The sequence below is a fragment of the Schistocerca nitens genome, chromosome 1 (genome assembly GCF_023898315.1).
Source record: "Schistocerca nitens isolate TAMUIC-IGC-003100 chromosome 1, iqSchNite1.1, whole genome shotgun sequence".
Lineage (NCBI taxonomy): Eukaryota > Metazoa > Arthropoda > Insecta > Orthoptera > Acrididae > Schistocerca > Schistocerca nitens.
The window spans coordinates 1,205,186,471-1,205,195,000 of NC_064614.1; positions in this window are offsets into that span (position 1 = coordinate 1,205,186,471).

Sequence of the window (8,530 nt, forward strand, 5' to 3'; positions counted from 1 at the left end):
TATATTGTCAAGTGTAACTCTCTGTGCCTTAATAACTGAACCTAAAATATTATCTGTGGTTGAAATTTTATTCTGACCCAAGTGCAATAACGATCTTGTATTTTACATATTGAGTGGTATTATTATTTAGTACTGGCCGTCACATTTACTAAGTCGAATATTTACGAAGGCCAGTGGGCGTCGTTAACAGTTCCTGCCTAGATAGGCCTTATATTTTGAACCATGTGTTTCAATATTTAGTAATTTTTATTTTATGTGTTATAGAGGGTTGCTGTCATGCAATTTTATTCTGACCCAAGTGCAATAACGATCTTGTATTTTACAATTTGTTGAGTGGTATTATTATTTAGTACTGGCTCTCACATTTACTAAGTCGAATATTTACGAAGGCCAGCGGGCGTCATTAACAAAAAATGGTTCAAATGGCTCTGAGCACTATGGGACTTAACATCTGTGGTCATCAGTCCCCTAGAACTTAGAACTACTTAAACCTAACTAACCTAAGGACAACACACACATCCATGCCCGAGGCTGGATTCCAACCTGCGACCGTAGCGGTCACGCGCCAGACTGTAGCGCCTAGAACCGCACGGCCACACCGGCCGGCCCGTCATTAACAGTTCCTGCCTAGATATGCGTTATATTTTGAACCATGTGTTTCAATGTTTGGTAATTTTTATTTTATGTGTTATAGAGAGTTGCTGTCATGCCCTATGTGGACGATTCGCCACGTTGGTGAAGTTTCTAGTTGTTCTGCTGGTCTGTGCCATATTGCTAAACCAGGCAGTCCTAGCACAGCTGATTGTAAATTTTTCCTAGTGGTGAGGAGCACGGGCTGGTTTTAAGTGCTAACTCACCATTCTCAAATATTTATTACTACTGATATTCAGGCCCTTCAGGCCGAGTGTTGACGTCACTACCCCTTTTTGCCTATTAATTTTATCTTGTTAGCTTGTTTCATTAAAAAAACCTTTGAAACTTCCTGGCAGATTAAAACTGTGTGCCCGACCGAGACTCATATCAGCGCACACTCCGCTGCAGAGTGAAAATCTCATTCTGGAAACATCCCCCAGGCTGTGGCTAAGCCATGTCTCCGCAATATCTTTTCTTTCAGGAGTGCTACTTCTGCAAGGTTCGCAGGAGAGCTTCTGTAAAGTTTGGAAGGTAGGAGGCGAGGTACTGGAAGAAGTAAAGCTGTGAGTACCGGGCGTGAGTCGTGCTTCGGTAGCTCAGTTGGGAGAGCACTTGCCCGCGAAAGGCAAAGGTCCCGAGTTCGAGTCTCGGTCGGGCACACAGTTTTAATCTGCCAGGAAGTTTCATACCAGCGCACACTCCGCTGCAGAGTGAAAATCTCATTCTGGAAAAAAACCTTTGTTTGTATGAATTTGTCTTTACTGCTCCTTTGGACGAAGTAAATTAACTGTTGGTTTTGGATTCTTGTAGCATTATCAAAACAAGATTTGTGGTTATATTTGATTGGCCCTTCTGGCCGAATGATTAAAGTCATTCCTTTCAGTAACTTATTGTATTGGTCAATAATTAATCAAAAGTGTTGGGTTCTTCAGACCGTGATTATCTCCTTACATTGAATCTTAATGTTGTCATTCTGACATTACAGTTGTGAATGTTCAGCGGCCCTTCAGGCCTGGAGTTTAAAAAATTTTATTGTGTTTTGTGATATGTGTTTTTTAATGTTTAATAAAATTAAATTGTGTTTGAAACAGTAACCTCATTTGGGTCTACGCTTTCACTCCCTGTAGCCTTTGAGATCTGCTTACCTTACGTTTTGGTTAAGTTTTCCCATACTACGACGTATCAAGACCCACAATACCGCTATAATATACCCTTAACTTCAATAAAGCGTCACACTCTCTCACGAGAGTTGGTAATAACACTGGAGAAATACGTGACTTAGGACGTTTTAATTTTTTGTGTGTATGCAGTAATTTCTTCCATTACAACGATTCGATCATAATATGCCGGGTCACACGGGACCGTTTTGCCGTCATCATATCGACGAGATATCGCCTCTACGAAAATGAAGAATAACATAGAACTCTCATGTGTGAAGTTAAAAATGAAACTCTATAATCTGTATAGCATGACAACAGCATAGGGTTAGGAGTAACATTTGGTCTGTACACTGTATTAAGACGTTTCGTAGTCCAAAAATTACTTTTGTATTCAAATTTATTTGGTTGAGTCATTTCTACAAGCACTGAGTGCGCACACAAAATCGGAGAGGAAAGTTCATATATTGTCTCAGAGATAAAGCGTTATCTCTGGGTCTGCCAAGAGCAGCCGTAATATGTCTTAAATTATTCAGGTCGAACAGTTGAAACTCAGACAGTGGTACCACATACAGTTGGCCTTTGGTTGTGCTGCGGTGAGGACGCGCTGTTTGTGTTCCTGCCGCGGAGCGAGCGCTTGTGTTGTTTACATCGTACTCGGCCGTTTCGCGCGTGCCGTACTCAGCATATAGATCACCATGGCGCACCAATACAGAAAATCGACGCTCAAATTTACGTTCCGCAACGAATTTGCACGGCCCAAAGCACTCGAGGTCGAACGATTTCTACGAGAAGAAGTTAAAATCCCGGCGACCGACATTCTCGGCATTCCCTTGTCCATTGTGAGTAGTATCGTATATGTCAAGATCATCAACGACGCAACATGTGAACGGATCCTTCGGGACACGAAACAGGGCCTCCGTTTCTGCCATGCTGATGGCAATGTGGGGACTGTACACGTCGATTATTCTGGCATGGGACTTCGCACGATCAGAATTTTCGAACTTCCTTTCGAATTACCGGCGGAGGACGTCGTGACAGCGCTGCGCCCCTACGGCACGGTCCATGATCATATTGCGGAGAAATGGACGCAATTCCAGACATATCCTTTGCTGAATGGAGTCCGCCAGGTCCGAATAGAACTTAAAAGACATGTACCTTCATATCTGACTATCGGTGGCTGCCGTGCCATCGTCATCTACGATGGGCAACCAAAGACCTGCTCTGGTTGTGGGAAGGAGGGACACCTTAGATCAGAATGTCTCCAACGTCGAATCACGCAACTGCCGCCGGCTGACGCAGACCCGCCATCGCAGCCGACGCTGCTTCCCGTGACTTATGCAGCAGCCCTCACGACAGCTACCACTTCACCACGACAGCCGATATCCACTGTTGGGTCGCGGCTCCATCTTCCAATACAGGGCGATGACGACACACCCGTTCCGCAAGCTACGGATTCAATTCCGATGCCGCCGCCCCCGTCGACGGATAACAACATACATGACGATAGCATGGCCGTAGACTCGCTTATTGTGCCTACAGCTGCCTTTGTGCCTGAACGTCGGGAATCTTTGCCGTCGTCTGACACAGAAGGACACTCCAGGAAGCAACGCTCCCCGAAGCGACGGAAGCGGAGGCGTAGAGCAACTTCCGAACGGGATGCGACGCAGCCTCCAGGGGACGAAGACTCCACCTTCAATGACGACGCTACCACAGAGGCAGCCGCCATTTGCTGCAGTGTGGCACCACCGAACGGAACTGAGGACAAACCATATATACCTACAGTGGCAACATCGGATGCCGATATGCAGGACAGATGCTGCCCACCACCTTCTGGAGTGCAAGCACCCATGCCGAGTCCTGAGGACGCTAGGGAAGCAGATCTTGCATTGAGTTCCCCGACGTGGGCGGATGACCACGACGACGACGGAACCATGCAAGTTACGCCAACAGGGCCCACGCCATTGGCGCCGGCTCTCTAGAAAGGACGGCAGGTGAGGTTTGTGGGGATGCGGAGGTGTCAATAGAGTCAGAAGCGCCATAGGCAATTCCAGTCTTAATGGATAACTTAACACCTGCAGTTCGGCAACAAGCATATCGTATCGCCACGCTTAACCTCAACACGATACGAACGGCAGTGAAGATCCAGTTGCTGCGTGAGATGCTTCGTTCTTCGGATGTTGACATTGCCCTGTTGCAAGAAGTGTATATAGCGGCCCTCCCCGTTTTCTACGGTTACGTGACACATATGTCACCGGCGGACCGGAATGGCAGCGGTACGGCAATACTAGTGCGCGACGGAATTGCCATCGAAGAAGTGACTTACCTTCCGTCAGGAAGGGGGCTGGCGATCACAGCACTGGGCACACGCATCATTAACATCTACGCTGCATCAGGAACTGACCAACGCCGCGAACGATCGCTGTTCTACTCGGAGGATATCGCCCCCCTCTTCATCAGCCGCTACGATCAATATATCTTCGGCGGCGACTTTAACTGTGTGCTCCACCCCAAAGACCAAGTCCCACACTTCTCGACTTGTCAAGAACTTCGGCTCCTGGTTCGTGATCTGCTTCTCACTGACACGTGGGAGACAGTGCACGGTGACCGTCCCGGGCCGACATACCTTACTAGTCACTCGGCCAGTCGCCTAGACCGCATTTATGTCTCACGAGCTCTAGCGCCGGGAGTATTGGACGCCGAACGTTGGCCGCTTGCCTTCTCCGATCATAGCGCTTTCATATGCACACTCACTCTACAACAGCAGCGAATATGGCGCAGCCGAGGACCCTGGAAGCTGAATGTGGCACATCTTCAAGTCCCGGAATGCCGTCGAATTATCGCCAACACATGGCTGGATTGCGAACGTCGTCTTCCCCGATATCCTTCGACTCTAGCATGGCGGGTGGACTGTGCAAAACCAGCGTTTCGGCGTGTGCTAACTCAATTCGGTAAAGATATCGCAGCTTGGCATCGTCACACATTGGACTTTTATTACACGATGCTTCGCGTACTCGACGGCCAACCACCATCTCCAAACCGACAAATGGAAAGCCGCCAAATTAAAGGTCAAATATTGTCTCTTACGAGGAAACGTTTGGAGGGGGTCGTCGTGCGATCGCGACGTCACGACCGAGCGGAAGGAGAAAACCCGTCTATGCATCACATCGTGCTCGACAGCCGCCGACGCCGACAGCAGCTGATCACGGACCTCGTATTGCCAGGTGGTAGGGTCGTACTGACTCAGGCCGCGGTTACAGAAGCCTTTGCAGATCACTATCGCCAGTTTTACGACGAGGTGGATACAGAGGAAGAGGAAGCGGACGATCACGACATACCGCAGCACGTGTCGCACACCCTCGACAATGCAGCAGCGGCGACGCTGTTAGGTGGAATTACACGGGACGATATCGAGGACGCGCTTAACAAGGGAGCACTCAACAAATCTCCCGGGCCAGACGGACTGTCGCTCGAGTTTTATCGGACTTTCCGCGATCTAATGATGCCCCGATGGATCAGCATGTACCAAGAACTGATGACCCCCGGTTCCCACGTGCCACCTGCATTCGTGGAAGGTCTCCTTATACCGATACACAAGCCTTCCAGAGGTCGGACGGTCGAGGACTACAGGCCCATTACAATGCTCAACTCGGACTATAAAATCTTCGCCCGACTACTCGCCAGCCGCATAAAGCAGGTTCTGCCCCTACTCCTCTCAATGGAGCAAACGACACAGGGCGGAGTGACTAACATGCAAGCGGCAACCAGCGAATGCAGGGATTTAATAGCCATCGCCACATGCTGTCGCCTTCGAGCTGCTCTGATCTCCATTGATTTCGACCACGCCTTTGACAGAGTTCACCACAAGTTCCTTCTGTCCGTTATGGCCCGCATGGGCTTCCCGCCTGACTTTCTCGACATCTTTCAGCGCCTTTTCCGTGGAGCTGCATCCCGTGTACTGGTGAATGGACGGATTGCGGGTCCCTTTCCGATCCGACGGTCAGTTCGCCAAGGATGCCCACTCTCCATGATCCTTTACGCGATCGCACTCGAACCACTTGTCGGAGGGTTGAAAAACAGGCTCTCGGGAATGTCATTGAGGGATCACACCTTTCACTGCAGGATATATGCTGATGACCTTCTATTACTTGTCCGATCTGGTGACGAGGTACGATCGGTGATACAATGGATCAATTGCTATGGATTGGCAGCGGGCAGCCTCATGAATGTGGCCAAGTCGGCAGCGATGCCGATTGGGAGAGGTCTACAGGAGGACGCTTTAGCCCCACTCCCACTAGTTAACAAGATCCGGTTCTTGGGCATAACATTTACACAGGATGTGCGCCGCACGGCTGCAATGAACTATGCACGATTACTACAGGCCATACGCACAGAAGTTCGCCGGAACTTACTTCGACGGATGGACCTCCTACAGCGTGTGGAATACCTCAACCTTCACGTGGCAACTAAGATGATCCACATGGCCCAGGTCCTACCGATATCGACAGCGATGGCACACAGATTGCAAGCAGCGTTTGGATATTACCTTACCGCCGGACACCTATTCAAAGTCCGCTACGAAACACTCACCCTCTCTCCGCGTGATGGCGGACTGGGACTTATACATGTACGAGCAAGAGCTACAGCGTTATACTTGTGCACAATGATGAAATTGTGGACCCACAAAGATGCTTCCCTTACGGGACGTCTGTTAGAGGAATTGCTGCCGGCGTCTCTTCTGCCACCTGTCACGGTTGCGCACATTACACCTTCACTCTCGCACCTCTCGGCATTTATTCTTGAATATAGTTACGTGCACCCAGACCTTCCCCACACTCGCACTCCAAAGGCGAGAGACGTTTACAGACTGCTACTAAGGTCCATACCTCGGAATGTGATTGAGAGGAAGAGCCCTACGACCCTATGGCCGGCAGTGTGGAGAGCGGTCCAGAAGCCGTTCCTCCCCACGCGGGTACGAGCCGCGTGGTACCAGGTGGTGAACGGGAATGTTGTAACACGACAACGGCTGCACGCTATTGGGATGACGGATTCCCCCCTTTGCCCACGTTGCCACCTCGATACTGACGAACACCGTTTAACATGTGGATCGGCGTTAGAGGTATGGCTGCTAGTGCAGAAGATCCTCGCCTGCTACCTACGTATCGCGCCTCTCACAATTGAGCCACGGCTCCTCCTTTGTCCAGAGGATACTTATTTCCCACCTGCGAAGACTCACGCTCTCACATGGTTTAAGGGCATGTCCATATACTACCTCTTTCGCGATGATGAGAAGGTGGTGCTTGATTACTGGCAATTTCTACAGGACAGTCATAGCACACTTGAGTGTTAACCCCGATACCGACTGCTATTTGCGAACTATTTGCGCAGTGTCTTCGACAACCCCCCTCACAGTTGGGGAGTACCGGGCAGAGGATGACCGCCGACATGGGGCTCCACACGCCGCGACATGTTGTAACAATTTGGAACATGGAATCTGTACGCCGAGGGGCCATGCACATGGAATGGCGTGCGGGATTTGGTTACATTTTTCTTTCGTTATTATCTATCATCACACTATTAGTTTCAATTTCTTTTTCATAGTTTAGAACGAACTCTTGTTTCTGTTGTTGCCAATGCTGTAATTTTCTAATTTTGTTTGTTGTAACTGAAAGACGCCTTTTGTCCATATATATATATATATATATATACATACATATATATATATATATATATATATATATATATATATATATATATATATATATATATATATATAAGGTTGGCAGAAACAAAAAGTTGGGAGAGCACTTGCCCGCGAAAGGCAAAGGTCCCGAGTTCGAGTCTCGGTCGGGCACACAGTTTTAATCTGCCAGGAAGTTTCATACCAGCGCACACTCCGCTGCAGAGTGAAAATCTCATTCTGGAAAAAAACCTTTGATTGTATGAATTTGTCTTTCGGTCTTTACTGCTCCTTTGGACGAAGTAAATTAACTGTTGGTTTTGGATTCTTGTAGCATTATCAAAACAACATTTGTGGTTATATTTGATTGGCCCTTCTGGCCGAATGATTAAAGTCATTCCTTTCAGTAACTTATTGTATTGGTCAATAATTAATCAAAAGTGTTGGGTTCTTCAGACCGTGATTATCTCATTACATTGAATCTTAATGTTGTCATTCTGACATTACAGTTGTGAATGTTCAGCGGCCCTTCAGGCCTGGAGTTTAAAAAATTTTATTGTGTTTTGTGATATGTGTTTTTTAATGTTTAATAAAATTAAATTGTGTTTGAAACAGTAACCTCATTTGGGTCTACGCTTTCACTCCCTGTAGCCTTTGAGATCTGCTTACCTTACGTTTTGGTTAAGTTTTCCCATACTACGACGTATCAAGACCCACAATACCGCTATAATATACCCTTAACTTCAATAAAGCGTCACACTCTCTCACGAGAGTTGGTAATAACACTGGAGAAATACGTGACTTTGGACGTTTTAATTTTTTATGTGTATGCAGTAATTTCTTCCATTACAACGATTCGATCATAATTTGCCGGGTCACACGTGACCGTTTTGCCGTCATCATATCGACGAGATATCGCCTCTACGAAAATGAAGAATAACATAGAACTCTCATGTGTGAAGTTAAAAATGAAACTCTATAATCTGTATAGCATGACAACAGCATAGGGTTAGGAGTAACATTGCTCTGTACACTGTATTAAGACGTTTCGTACTTCATA